General features: G+C 40.9%; 1 long non-coding RNA gene across 1 annotated transcript; it reads right to left on the bottom strand.

Moving 5' to 3' along the window:
* Positions 1-7,923: 7,923 nt before the first annotated feature.
* Positions 7,924-9,195, bottom strand: LOC108494200. Its single transcript, XR_001873770.1, has 3 exons — positions 9,005-9,195; positions 8,043-8,208; positions 7,924-7,958 (listed from the first exon to the last, which is right to left on the bottom strand). It is a non-coding gene; the product is annotated as an uncharacterized LOC108494200 (long non-coding RNA).
* Positions 9,196-15,819: the final 6,624 nt, after the last annotated feature.

Raw genomic sequence — 15,819 nt, forward strand, 5'->3', positions numbered from 1 at the left:
TCACACAGAAGCTCGGAGCACATGATGATGCTAAGTACTTGTAAAATCATTTAGCTCTTCTCCAGCACTCCCTGATCTCCAATTCCAAGTTTGCAAGGCTGATGTTTAATTTAATTTATTAAGTTTAGCTACATAGTCTCAATGTAAAAATCACATTTGAGGGAGGGACAACCAAACTATACATGGCTCCTTGCATGCACTTAGATATGCCTGCAAGACCACAGGCTAGTACTACTGCTGTAAGCAAAATAATCCACTGGCAATGCCTTCCCAACAACCTTAGGCAGGGAGTGGAACCCGCCATCGTGAACTGTGAGAAACCTGGTGGTACAACCCTGCTCACAAATCCCCTGACTTCCTGAACTTCCACAACTGGCAAGAGAAGTTGAAAATCCTTCTGAAAAGTGAGGAGAGCGTAGCTCTTCCCGCAAGCTTTAATTCCTATGACTAACAAGACTTTATCAGAGCTTCTGACCAAGGCCACTTTTCCATATAGCACAGCATTTGATTTTAAGGCAATTTGTGCTGGATCAAATCAATAAACAAACTGCTGAGCTATAGCAAACTCATTCCACACAAACATGTTCTAAAAGAAGAAAAAAAAAATTGAAGGAGTACCTCATTTCTAGCATACTTTATGCTGGATTAGGTATTGTCTTTCCCCCCACAGCTACCACAATCCCAACATAAATTCCACACTGTGTTCTGCTTAATTTGACGCTTGATCCAGATCATATTTGTGCTGCTTAGTGACTTGATATTAATGAATGAGAATCAGATTTAGGAAGATCTTTTTCATCCTAAGGTCAATCAGGGTAATTATGATAACCTAAGGTTTTATTCCTGCATTGCAGAGATCATTTCTGCTAAAATAATGCAGGTCCACAAATTTAAAAATGCTTAACAGCCATAGTTCAGCCTTCTCCAAGTAATCTTCAAAGATTATTGACTTTCGCAAATTACAAAAGCATAGCATGAGAACTGAGTTTTGTAAGCTATTTTTTCTTTTAGTTTGTCTCTTCACCTAATGGGGATACCCATCCAAACACAAATGAGGGAAAATAACAGCTCTATAAAAAGAATGACTGTAACCAAGTTCAGAGTGCTTATTTATTAATAAGGCACTGATAACTTGCAGCAGTGCTGTGTGGAGAAGGCTTATGCTCATTTTCCTCTAACAAGGTCTCCTGTCACTACTACCCTCTCCTCTGGGAGTTGTGCATGTGTTTTTAGACTGGCAGGTTACTCCTCCCCGGTCAGGGTCATTCCCAGAAATCCCTGCATCCCAAATGAAGGGTAACTTGTTCCGGATCACTGCCTGCTCTCCAGATCTATCCTTGGCCCAGCCCTGCACTGGGTGGTGCCTTACTCTGCAATAATTTCCTCTGACAACAAATTCCAGACTTGCAGAATCACAAGGCATCAGGAATTATCCTTTTGAGACCCACATTAGGTCAGGAATTTTCTTTATACATACATATCTATTCCTATGCAAGAGTTCAACCAAATGGCTTAATCAAAACAGTTCAACCAAATAAAAAGATTTAAAAATTAGGCACTTATTCCTTAACTTAGCAAGAACACCACCATCAGGTTTGAAGTTCGCACCTTGGCTACATTACCACTGACTTCTACTTAATAGGCTTGATATGTCATTAATGCATCAAATTCATCTATGGTAATGAATATATGACTGAACTGTATTTTTATAGTCTTAGATCTCAACTTGTAAGGTGGACTTGGATGTAAGTTATTAATCGAGTGATCTGCAATCATCCATAACCTTTTCACTATAGCAACTAGAAGATTTATATAACAGAGTAGTACATCAAGTCTGATAGGTTTATGATTGTATGGAGCTATTTATCAAGACAGTTTCTCAAAGATCTAGACTTGTTCTATTTTTGTTTAGAGTTGATTTCAGATAAGTTAAGTAACATTTACAGCTTGTCTTCATGGCAGATAAATAGTTGAAATATTCATTTCTTATGTACCATCTCCATATCTCTAAAAAAGAATTTTAAAAGCAGCTTACAACAAAGCTAAAAGAGCTGAACAAAACATAGATACGTAAATGTGTTTACTAAACCGATGAGCCAAAATGACCACAAACTAAACCAACTTACTTACCCGTCTCCAAGATGGCCACAGAACTTAATTATTACTGTATATCCCTGCCATTGGAGGTCAGATTTTTGAGATGAGATGTTCAATTAATAGTTTGATATCCAGTGAGTACAGCATAGGCAGAGGTATCAATGTTGTACTTCTATGTAGAACCAACCAACTAACCAAACACACCCCAAAAAAACCCCCAAACAGACCCCCCCCTCCTCCTACCAACTTATTCTATTTGGTTTTTTCCAAACAGCTTAGGTTAATTATGATAATGTTCTCAGCTACTGTGTAGCACTGCCAGACAGGCAGGGTTTTCAGCACAGAACTATCTGAGTTTTCATGCACCATGCTCTCGTGCAGGTATCATATCTGAGTTCTTATGGTAAGAACTTCAGTTATGTCCCCATCACTTCAACACAGTTTAAGGAACAGGTCTCTTTTCTGACAAGCAGTGCCACCATGAAACTTGAGAATGAAACAATAAAGTTGACTGCAAAGCACCCAGAGCAATCCAGCCAGCTCCCTTGAACCTATATTTCCTGAAGGAGGAAGAATTAGAATAGTAAGAAAGAGCTGAATCGCTGGACAGTGATTTTCTCAGCCTTTCTGTGGATCCTAGAACAGCAGCATTCATGGTCCCACAACACGTGGCAGTGACAGAAGTTGGCAGGAAGTCTTGGGACTATTTCCCACGTTAGGACCAGACCACTTGCCAAAAGGAAGTGCTACAACCACCAGATGACTGCTCAGACATACCAAAAAGCAAGTAACCCTGTTTAAGGAAGATTGCATAGGTGCTGGTTTACCTAGCATTTGTTATTTCTCTTTAAGTCCTGTCTTCAGTTTCACTACCCACATTGTGGGTAAAAAACCATTACGTAAAAAGACACTGTACACAAGACAACTGCCCTCAGGTGGTTGGTTTATTTCAGAAATAATGTACCTAAAATATAAATTGAACTGCAGTACTGTAAGTCAGCAGTAGCCAAACTTTACTAAAGGCTAATACATTACACAAAAAACTCATTAAACCATTACATAAATTTGTCAGATTTCCAGCTATTACTTACCACTGAACAAAGTTAAGTAATACCTATTCATCCAGCTACGTGCATTGCAATAGGAAATAATGCCTCTTCATTCTGGCTGCACTGACTGTATTAAACACCTAAGATATATGTATGTACAAATGGATATATAAGAAAAAAAAGATGTAAATATTCCCTCCAAGTACACATCAAGAGTGGAGAAATTCCTCACTTAGAAGGCCAGATGGGCATCTGAGTGTTTCTAACTTGGCAGTCTCCATAATCAGAGTGCTGATCTTCACCAACATGCATTGTATTCCTAACCTTAAAGTGCTGTACATACTTATACATCACCAATCCATTCCAGGTGTTTACTCAGCTAATACAGCATTGCGTAACTCCCAGAGAGAGGTGTGTGTCTTATGACACCATACCAACGATGAGCGTGCAGTGTGGTATGGCTTCATGATGCTCCTTGATGGTAGTAATCCATCAGCAGAAAAAAAGTAGCAATATGGGCATGTCAGCACAGCTATGATATTTTCTAAGGGAGAACTGTAGTAATAAGTGCTTTGGGTTCTCCTCCAAGGACAGCTTGCTTCTGGGTCCCTTCCTCTACTCCGTGTATTTTCAGGTTTGCATCATATTATAATAAAGTTTAGGAACTGCAGGCAAAGAGAAAGACCCTTCTGTTCCAAGCACTGCACAGTCTCAGAACTAAAACTACCCTGAGCAATTTGTCCACACCAGTCTGCTCATCATTTGCAGAACAAAATGAAAAATCTTCCTCCGCAGACTTAGTAGTCACAGCACTCTTTCTTTAAACTCTCTGTGCTTCAGCCTCAACTCCTCTCCTTGTTCCCTCTCTTTGTTCTGACCAAGCAGTCCTACACTCTCAGTTGGAATTTCTTTGGTAGTTTTGGGCACAAGAGCCAGACTGAAAGAGAGCCACCCTTGAGGAAACTGCTATCTAGTTCATGACTCTCAGCATAACTCTGCTCTCTTAATCTTTTCCCATGCACAAATAAAAACTCTTCTGACAATACTCCTGATTGACTTCAACTGATGGAGAATTCCCCTAATGCCAAAAGAGACTATCTCTCCAGCTTTCCCAGGGTACTACATTTGCCTTGAAAATACAAATCTTATTAAGGTTTTCAAATTCTGGAGAACGAAAGAGTTCTCAGGATATTTAAGGAGGGAGTCAAACAGAACAGTAGCCGCAAGGAACACAGGTCTCAGCAAATGGACTAGAATCAGGCCTTCAAAGTCACAACACAGCAGAAATTCCCAGAAGGCTCTTCTGCTGGTAAAAGTATCCTGCACACTTAGAAGTAATGTAAAACCTAATTAGAATCTCTGTGAAAAAAAAAATCCATTTGGAGGTAATTATAAAAAGGAGGCCATTATAACAATTCTTTGTCATCTCCATTCCTGGAAGAAAAATCAGGAGCCTTATTCTTGGAGGCATTCAATAAATGTAACAAGCAGGCAGGTTCTGCTAGCCAGCACAGAAAGACTCTGAAGAGTTTGCACCCACTCCGATCACCTCTACTCAGCCAGCATTACTGATGTATAACCAGCTGAGTCATTCCACAACACAACTGTTATTTCGGGATCTCTACATATTGCCTTGCTCAGGTGCCACTCTTCCACACCACCATCACCGTGTCATCAAGAAACCAGTTCTTCCCATAGAGCATGTGGCATCTGTGTTGCCTCATGGCCACAGGACAATGCCACGAGTCTGGAAACAGATGTCCTGATGCTGTGCAAACTTCAGCTGGCACATCATGGAGCACGGGAGGCTATCAGTGCGCCAAAATCCTGCTTCTCACGCGTTGAAAAAATATCCTATGGACAATGCTCTTGGGAGCCATCTACTGGCAGTTAGGAATTAACCATTTGTATGTCAGCAGAGAAGTTTAAGAGCCACTTGTAACTCCACCATCTCAGGGCATCCCCTAAACTCCTACATTCATCACTAGAATCTTTTGTGGGATCATCTGTAAGCTAGTTATTTAACCATAGCTAAGCATTATAGCCCTATTTTATACTTATTCCTAGCACTTCACATGCTCAGTGTGCTACCTGAACATTATCTTCTTTCCTAACATGCTGGGACCCTAAAAGATGGGAAGGACTGTAGAAGTCATGTTATTTTCATGTTAAATGTGAAGCTCTAGTAAGCACATGTGGGACAAATAGGAGGAAAATCCAGGCCACATGGCAAATTGAAATGCCATGATTTGAAGACTCAACTCCATGACCGGAAAACCCAGCTAAAGAACCAAATAAATTCCCAGGAACTGGGTGGGAAGAGGGAAGCTGCAAGATGCACTGGAACATCATCACTGGGACAAGAACATGAGATGTATGTGGACAACCACTCAGTGAAGAGCTGGTCTTCCCCTACCACAGCATGGCTGTGTGAACACAGCCCCTTGAGCTACTGCAGATACATTGCAGGTGTCAAACTGGGAGAGAGAAGATGCCGATTATGCTGCATCTCATGCTTGGATGGTTTAAATTGCTTCCCTACTAAGTGAAGGTCCAAAGGCATGGAAAGACTCCCAGCAGTATTGCTGAAAGAGCTGAGGGGTAACTAGAGGAGAAAAAAGTATGTGTTCAGAAAAAGGGGTTACTTGTCCAGGAGACAAGAATTTTCTGGCACAGGGACACACACATCAGTCCCCATGCCTGAGGGCATGACTCTGTTGCATCCATGTTATACAGAGGACAGACCTGCCAACAAGCATAATTCACCCAAAATGCAGGGAAAAGTGTGAGCAGCACATGCAGGTTCCCTACCCTCAATGCCCAGGATTTGAGGTGGAGGTAGAACATGTGCTTCAAATGGGAGCCTGGGCACCTACCAACTCACGCATCATGTGGTTAACCAGCAGATTAAGAAAAAAGTCTGAGACAGTCTCCCAGGACACAGAGTACAGCCAGACCAAAAGTAGTTCAGAAATAAGTGTCTTCCAGGAAAGTCTCAAAACTAGTGCCTGGGGACTCACAACAAAGTACCAGGAAACCGGTAAAGAGGAAATGATTCATGTTTATCCTACTAGATTTTGCATGGCAGAAGGTTTCCAGGCATTCCAAGAGTCTAGCAGAAACAAGACAGGTGGGTACCAAAAGAATAATCCAGTATATATCATGTGGGGATATTGTGCTGTAAATGCATAAATCAAAGAACAGAGGTGGGAGCCTATGAAGTAATGTCATTGTACCTCACATGTGCAATATTTATTAGGCAGAAAGACATGAAGTTTGTTTACATATACACAGATTAAAAGGATTTTACTTATCACACCACCCACTAGTTACAAAGGAGAAGATGTCAGCTTAAATATCTATACCCTATTTCCACTGTGTTTCAAACTTGGTTTTAGATTTAAAGCTATGTTATTTTAAAATTAAAAGGAGACCCAAAAAAGTCTTGCTCATATATCACCTCTACATCAATGCTCAGGTTTCAGTCAGCCATCACTAAAGCACCAACTCTGCACTAAGACTTAAAATGCTGCCAATTTTCTGTGTCCTTTTTCAAGGTCCAGTTAGTTTCTTGATGTGAAATGGTACTGTTTTTCAGCCCACTAGTAGTAATGCTCCACGTTTGTGTTTTTTCCCCCTCCTCTCTCATGTCCTCTTCTGTGCCAACTTGTTTTAGTGAGGCTGTCTGGCATACTTCTCTATTCTTTTCAATGGTTTAAAAGAAAACATTTTTCATCAAAAGAAAGCACTTCGAACAGAAACTATTATGAAGGAGAGAAAAATATCTTTTTTTCTCCTTTTGAGTGGCAGTTTTGTAGGGCACTAAAATAATTTTTTAAGGTGGCTAATATTGCTAAATTTAGAAAGTCAAGTAATAAGGGTCCTACATGGTCCAAAGGATGATCGAAGGATGAGGGAAGCAATATATCTTTTTAACAATTGAAAGAGTTGGGAACTTTCCCACAGTGAGAATATGCTTAGCATATTTCTCTGCTAGAGGGACACTTAGATGCATGGAATATTTCAGCTACAGCAGTAATCCCGCAGTGTTCTGTGCTGAAAGCAGAGGTCAGCCTTAAGGGAATTATATTAGACATACAGTCAGACAAGGTAGGTACCTCAGGGAATAGCTCCTTGCATAAATATAAACACACCAGCTTGCATGCATGTTATTGCTTCTAAGATGACACAGTTACGCTTTCTCTTCTCCCTACCTGTCTTTTAGAAAACTAGAATTTGATCTCATGCTATTTTCAAATACTCACAGCTTTCCTTTCTGTGCAAACACCATTCCACGTGCAAGTAAACACAGAGCAGATGGGACAACCATTCTCAAAACAATCCACAGTGGGCACAGCCAGGATGTTGATGCACAGGTCTGCATTTAGGACTATGCTGCCGAGCCCTGTCACATAGAAAACCCTGTGTCAGATATCGAAACATTTAGGTTCAGGGGAGAAGGAGGGCAGTTTTTCCAACAGGAGATTTGATGTCAGAGCCTGGTTTACTGCTTCTTACCATTACCCACAGGGAGAGACCACACTCCAAGTGTGACCATCCACCTTGGATGACTCAAGTTCAATACCGTGAGTCCCTCCCCTACCCAGGCAGGCAGCAAGTGATTCGCCCACAGAGCTCTGAGCAAATTAAGTCAGAACTTAAGATGAAAAATTCTGTGTGTGGGGCCCAGCTGTCTTGGAACAACAACCATGGCTTTTAAAAATCCACAAATGCAACCTCCTTCAGCTTTTTGGAGAGCCCAGCAAAACCCGTAAATCTCCACTTTCAAGACGTGCAAGGCCAGCTGAGTTCCTGAGAAAGAGAAACACCGCGGCCAAATTCAGACTAGAGCACATTTGGGGTTTTTTTTCCATTCACAGCAGAGTGGCAACATACCTGAAAAAGCAGCTCAAACCAGACGTTTTTCTGGGATCCAGGGAGCACCACACACACACATACCTTGCTTTGGTTCCTCTCCCATATAAGCTCTTATATTATGAAATCTATCCACAGTTACTCTTTTATAAATAGTGCAGTGTCAAGATCCTGCTGAGTCCCAAGTCTGAAATTTTGAAAAAGAACATTTACAACTAGTCTTGCTCATTTTGAGCACAACTACAGAGCAGGAATAAGAACTGATTTATAGCAACCAAGGAGTTGATACAGTTAGAATAATTCCAGATTGATGAAAGACCTCAGCTGCAAATTACTACTGTTTTGTTCACTCTGGCTTTAGAACCACTAGTTTCCAAAAATGTAGCTCTTGTAGAGTCAGTTTTGGTGGAGCAGGGTATCTTGTTCTTATATAAATTCTTAGCATGATTTAATATACCTGCACAAACTCAGCTTGGATTCAAACCATAACTCAACTTACCTTTTTTTTCCTGGTGCCACTTTACAATAAACACTGGGAATTTAACAACAGCACATTGACTGTATGCTTTCTTTTTTTATTATTTTGTTTAAGTTACAATACATTTATTGTATATATTATTACATATACAGTGAATACAATAGCAGAAGTTGGAGCCTGAACACTTGCAGCCTGTTCTTGGCTGTGTACAGACATGCTTGTCTTGGGTGAGCTAGCCCATTGTCCCCCAGCTGAGCTGCTTATAACACTTTAGATGCCCTAAGTATCTGTTTCAGAAGATGTTGTGAATTAAGGTCTCCAAGTGCTTTGAGATCCTAAGAAGAATGGCAATGTACCAAGTATGAAGTATTTAATAACTGGGAGACAGAAACAGAAGGGCAAACTAATTATAAGGGCTGCATAGACATTTGTAAAAGAGGACAAGCAGGAAATACAAAAAGAGAGCTTGGGCTTAGCAAGCTCAGTACTGCTTGGTGATCTGTACCTCTGAATATCTAAGACAGCAATTTCAGTTCCAGGCTAAGTTTGTCTGCAAACTGCAATGAAGTACAGCTGTTCATCAGACCAGGAAATCCAAAGGAGGATTCTTGCCAGGGATCTTGGGGTTTTATGAGGCACTCAGTGGTGACAGCATCTCTGGACGCTGGAAACATATGGAAACCTGCAGACACGTGACTGCACTGAACAAAAGAAAGATGGTTTCACTTCTGAACTCCCTGAGCCTCCAGACAAAAGGCTGTGCAAATGTTCCAGCAAGATATCCCAGACCAAATACATTCAATTCATTGGAACAGACAGTAACATTTTAAGTTACTTTCACAGAATGTACCTAATTATGTCATCACAAACTATAAAGGCTGTAAGAACACATGCTAGAGCCAATATCTTGACATCATGCACACATGCTTAATGTCTTACTAAATCTTACAAGTGCGAGAATAACATCTTTGTTTAACAACAAAGAAGCAATGCTGGGTTTAGTTGTCTTAATCACCTTATGTATAAGATTATTTTTTTCTAGAAATCCCTACTCATATGAACAAGCATTTGCTGCAATGTCACTACAGCAGTGTTGTCTTCCACTTGCTGTTTAATTTTCCTTTTTCTGGAAGAAAGTTCTCAATGTGCTTCACAGACACTAGATCAGGTATAGTTTCTGTTTTTCTTTCTCTAATTATTCATGTAAAAATAGGCCTATGATAAACTGAAATAGTGTAATATCCCCAAAATAACTACAGCAGTAACAACTAGCCAATACTTTCAGCTGCTTCTGTGAGAAGTTAAGTAAGCAAAGTCATTAAGCAGGAACAATCTTAATGTCAGCAAATGTTGGTGGAAATCAAGTTTGGGACTTGAAATTGTAGGTATCTGCACCCAAATCCTTATACCAAGAACTAGTTTAATCCAATCAAAGTAACCAACACGGCTCAATTATTTTATGCTGTATAGTCATAACAAGCTTCTTGAGAACAATCTACGGATCAAGACAATTTCAAATGATGAATAAATTCATGAAAACCCTACACTGTTCAGAAATCATTTAACACAGGGAAATTAGGCTTAAAAACATCGAATATACTATATTTTAGAACTACCTTTGAAGATAATACTGATGTTAAAATATTAATAAAAGTGGATAAAATACTTGAAAAATATGAGCACGAGAAATGTAGTCAACATAAATAATGTTCCAGTTTATACACTGACCTTCTACACTAGCATCTCCATGTCTTACCAATCTCTTAGTAAAACATTTCCATGTTTTTACACATCTGGCTTGTAGACAAACTCCAAATAATTAGTCCTGAGTTAAATGTTAAAGTCTGCTGCATATATGGTTCAAACAGCAGAGAAAATTCAATTATCAGGGCAAATATTTTAGGGCAGAGCTTTAATATTTAAACCCATCATCCCTGCAAAGATCCCCATATTTATCAGTATCGTGACTAATGGATGAATGGTTTTCACTTGCCACTGTAAAAGATAGGGTCTAAACTCAATGGACAGATGAAGAGATTATACATCACATTTTATACAGTCTCTTTCATTATATCAGGTAAGTTACTGACCCCTGAGAACCTGCTACATGTGGGGTAGGTATAACTACCTGAAAGTTTGCTCTCTGTTTTATAAACAGAAGGCACCAGAGGTAAATACCCTACTTAGATATGTCCCTCAGAAGATAAAAAGTAATAAATATGGTAGTGATGTGAAGAAATACTAGGAGAGTAGTGTTTCAGGGCCACATCTGGAAAACAATCCTGAGAAGTAAAGAAGAATGTTCAAGAGAAGTATTTATGGCAATACAAGCTAGAGTCAGAACACAAGATATCAATCAGTTAAAGTATAAGGTGTTGTGGGTTGACCTTGGCCGGATTCTAGGCACCCACTAAAGTCGCTCTGAGCTAGGAGAAGTCATACAGGAAAACAGACTCAGCGTGGGGTTAATACTAAATTTATTACTAACAGGATAAGATCTAAACAGTGAGAAATAAAACAATCTTAAACACACTTTCCATCCACCCCTCCTTCCTTCCATGTTCTCCCTTCTTCCCCCACAACAGTGCAGGGGGACAAGTCCACCCCTCAGGCAACAAGTCTTCTAAATCTGCTGTTCCATAGGTCACTCTTCCATGGGCTGCAGGGGGACAGTCTGCTTCACCATGGTCCTCACCATGGGTTACAGGGGGGACCACAGCTCTGAGTCCTTCCCCTTTTCCGTGGGGTCCCTCACATGAGTAACAGTCCTTGACAGACCTCTCCAACATGAGTCTACCCCTCAGGCAGTAGTTCTTCTATATCTACTGTCACTTTTCCATGGAGTGCAGGGGGGGGGTTCTCTGCACCCCGATAGTCCTTCCTAGGATGCAGTCCTTCATAGGGTGATCTGTACTGATGTGGATCTCCCACAGGGCCATGAGTCCTACCCAGGAATAACCTACTCTGGCGTGGATTTTCCTCTCCATAGACCACAAGTCTCTTGAAGGACTCTGCTCCACCCTGGGCCTTCCACGGGGGGTAATGGCCTCCTTCCATGCATCCATATGCTCCAGCATGGGCTCGGCTGCACTGTGGTGGGCCGCCCCTTCGCAGGGGCTGGCGCTCGGCTCATCTGGCACTGCCGAGGGCAGCACGGGTGGCTCAACCGGGACGCCACTGCCTGCTCCAGGCGAGGTGCCAGGAGACCTGGCCCAGGCTGCTGTTGCCCCCCACCCCCTGCCCGATCCTGCAGCGGGGCTGCCTGGGAGCTTTAGTCAGCTCTCCCCTGGCTGGAATTCTTCTGCGCAACAAAACTTGTTCTTAAATATGTTATCACAGAGGCATAATTATTGGCTCTCCCTTCGCCAGCAGCAGGAAGTCCCTCCTGTAGCCAGCTATCATTGGCTTCATTGGGGGGGAAATTTCTAGCAGCTTCTAACCGAAGCCACCCTACCCCATTACCAAAAAGCCCAGCCACCTCAACCCACGACAAAGGCCCTGAAAGAAATAGCAAATTTTCAGCTTCAAACCTGTATCTAGGCTCACCAGGCTATCATGTAAGGCACACTGTAAAGTGGCATGTTTCCGTTGCAGACTTCTGTAAGGCAGGTAAAGCAAAAAGATAAAGCATCATGTCTGAGGCACAGACATGCACAATGAGACATGCCCCAAGGGCAGCAACAAAACCAAAATTGTCTCTTCTTGAATCCCCAGCTGTCCAGCCTCCAGGTACTCACCTCTATAACCTTTAGCCATACTAGAAAATAGAAGATGACAGCTGTACTCTTCCTATTCATTCCCTACCTTTAACATTGGGAGCATAAGGCAAGAGGGTTGGGCCAAAGCAGTACTCACTATGGATGAATACTGCAATTCTCTTGGATCTCATATGGCAAGGTTACAGTCTCTGTGGCTATACACTTGAGATTCATCTCTGCTTCCTATCATGCTCAATTTGCCCTCACTCTACACTGTCTGTTATGTATTAAACCTGCCTAACAGTCAAGTTACAGGTTTTTATCCTTTTTCTCCATGCCTTCTTGACCTCAGCCCAGCCAACGAACACTGTCTTGGTCGAGAAGCTCAGAAGAGAAGTCTCCACAGCAATTACATTGTCAGCTTTCTTAACCACCTCAACCAATGAGTTCTGAGGACTTTCTAACAAAACACATCCTTCCTCCTATTCCTTTTTAACTATTTATATTAGAGATCATGGTAACACAGGGATATGGGAAAGCACATTATGTCCTTCAGTAGGTTCTCGAGGAAGCTTAACAGCAGTAACTTCCGGGTTTCCCTGGAATCTCATGCTCAGATGAATCTGCATACTAATAATGTAAGAAGAATCAATTACAAATTTCTATTTGTCTTTATAAACTTCACAGGAAAAATCACAAAAAGAAGGTTTAAGGAAGCCTTTAATTTTGAATTTAAAGTCTTAAACAAAAAAATCTATTCTGAACTGGCTTACCATACCAGAAGATTTAATATAACACAAGCTAAAGAAGTACGCAGGCATTGTTTTTGTTGCATATGATTAAATGTTTGCCTGGTTATAATTACTACTTCTAATCCTTCAAAGGCTTAATTCAGTTTTCATATGTCTTAGTCCCAACCCAATCTAAGAAAGATAACTTGAACTGGAATACACCACAACTACCATGAGTCTAGCTCTCTGCATTCAGTTCTATTGCTGGTGGTTCAGTTCTGTTGCTGCACAAATGTGTGAGGGAGCCTCCTGTCTCACTTAGCAGTAGTGGTCAAACATGTCAGAGCATATGTACCAGTACAGTGTACTATCTGAATTACAGTATGTGTCATCCAGAGAACTCTGATACTCTATGCAAGGCTCATGAAAATTGGCCAGCAATTTTAGCATCATAAACTACAGAAGAACATATCTGCTTAAGTATTCAATCAAGCAGGAAAGTTTATTACTTACTATGTATTCTAAAGAGTGGTTGTAAATGCATAAAACTAGCCAATAGAATTCATAGCATTTTCTGTAATAAAAGAGCTGCTGGTGTTTTGGCTTAGGGTATTGCACTACTGCACAAGAAAGACCAGGAAAGGTCATTAAAGTTAAATAAGTTCTGAAACTGGAATCGTGACAGTCAGGTCTCACTGAAACACACCAGCACTAGACAGGCCAATTCATGCAAGAGAAAGGTTTAAGTAGCTGTCGCTCTGACTTTTAGCTGCCTGCATCACCTCACTGGAGGGGTTCTCTTTGATATCTGTAACCACAGACATGTCACATCAGTGTGACTTGGATCCAGCAAATCAAGCCCTTGGCAGAGTTCTCAAAGACACTTCTGGGCCAGAGGATGAAAGAGGCTTTCAGAAAGCCTGTGAAATCTGAAATGAATGTAAAAGTGAGATTGGCACTGGACATTAGCAACAGGGACAAAAGATGACTCTGATGCACTAGAGTCCAACTGACCAATTAGGAAACTATTTGTGCCCTTTTATTGGCCAACATCCCTTCACTAACTACATCGACAACTAGAAAATGTGCACAAAATGTGCTCTAGCTTGAATCCTCCTAGCCTTGTTTGCATATGAAATAAAATCAACTCTTGATTTCCTACTTCACAAGTAGTTCAACTGGACAGAAGAAACTGCCCACTTGGGAGCAATCTTTCAAATGCTAATTCCAGCATGAGTCTGCAAGTGGGATACTCCCCTTACTTCCAGCAATGCAGTTAACTGTGAGGCCTGGGCCCATTAATGCATGTGAACAAAAGAAAAATGTTTCCATTATTTGCCGTTTTCACTAGAATAAGCATCTTCTAGCAAAAAACCCCAATGAAATCAAGGCAAAATAGCTTTTCCTCTGAGCAACAGAACAAAGTCATTAGCTACCCCAGAGAGTGCATTTGTGTTCTGTCCCACAGGGTTTAAAATTCCTGACCTGTAAAAGGAGGGAAGTCTGGATTCCCTTCTCATTCCTGTCATCTTTATCTGTTCTCTCTGCATAAGTAGGTATGCTTACAAAGAACCACTTTAAAGGAAATATACTTAGATCTCAATGGATGTCCCTTTTGGCATTGAAGATATACTTTAATGTATAGTAGCACACACTGTAGCAAAATAATAATAAAGAAAAATAATAACCTTGCTAAAGTTCCCCAAGCCTTTGCTATGAGCAGGAATAGATTAAGGAATTACAATGAGGAGAACATTTTGCTTTGAAGTTTTTTATCTGAATGCTGCCTAACTATGTGACTGTCATGAACACCTAGCCACATATCTCAGTGGACAAGAGACAAAGAAAGACATTTTGACATTTGCAGTTGTGGTGTAGCAGAACAAGCTACAAGTGTAAGTCATCTCCCTGATCTTGCAGGCAGGTAGAACTCTTGCATATACATTGCTTATCCTTGCTTTCTCATTCACGAGAACAGAGGAGGAAGAAAAAACGTATCTGTCTTCTGTCTTTATGGAAAAATCTTTTTCTGAATTCTGCATTTTAGCAGGAATCACAGAATTTCACTTGCTTAGGACTTTTCAGAACACTTTCTAACCTCAAAGCATCCTTCATTAAATGAAATATGGAGAAATGGAACAACTTATACCAGGCAGAATAAAGTTGCAACCTGCACTGATAATGCCTCTGTAATTCATGCTGCTTAAATCGTTGGTTATGTAGGATCTGGCAAGTCAATGAGCCTTGCTCAAATTACAGAATTTCATTAATTCTGCCTTTTACGAGTCCTTTTCTACCTAGTTTGAGGACACTTGGCCCATGCCCACAGTTCAAGAGCTAGTAGAACCATCTCTTAAAGAACTAGAAGTTTAACTGATTGAAAGCACAAAACCTGCCTGGTAATCCTATGTTTTTGTGATATTTTAGTACTTCCACAATGAACCCTAGCTTACAAGAAGATCATCAGAAACAAACAAGACACAAAGAAATAGAACTGGGAGCTCATGTGCCTGTATGAAATCCTGAAGAACACGTTTGTTTTTTCTTTTAAGGACAGCAGGCATAACAGGCACAGCCCTCCTACCAGGTCCACTTCTAAACTACTCAGGGGTCTCCAGCATTTTCTTTCCCTGTGTACGTTCAGTTTCCTACCTATAAACTGGGAAAGAGATGACAGAAATTTTTCAGTTGCACCAAAGAGATAAGAACTGAGAACCACGGACTAAAGCCCATTGAGTTTCAAAATCTGTGCATTCTCTAGTTGAGCTCTTTAGGTTACAGGTACTGACCTTTATTTTATGTGCTGCAAGGCTATTCCAAGCAAAGCAACAGTTCTGTATGATGCTCTTTTACTAACAGGGCTGGACAGAAAAATGCCTGAGGTAACAACA

This window comes from Lepidothrix coronata, unplaced genomic scaffold (genome assembly GCF_001604755.1).
Source record: "Lepidothrix coronata isolate B3197 unplaced genomic scaffold, Lepidothrix_coronata-1.0 Scaffold23, whole genome shotgun sequence".
Classification (NCBI taxonomy): Eukaryota; Metazoa; Chordata; class Aves; order Passeriformes; family Pipridae; genus Lepidothrix; species Lepidothrix coronata.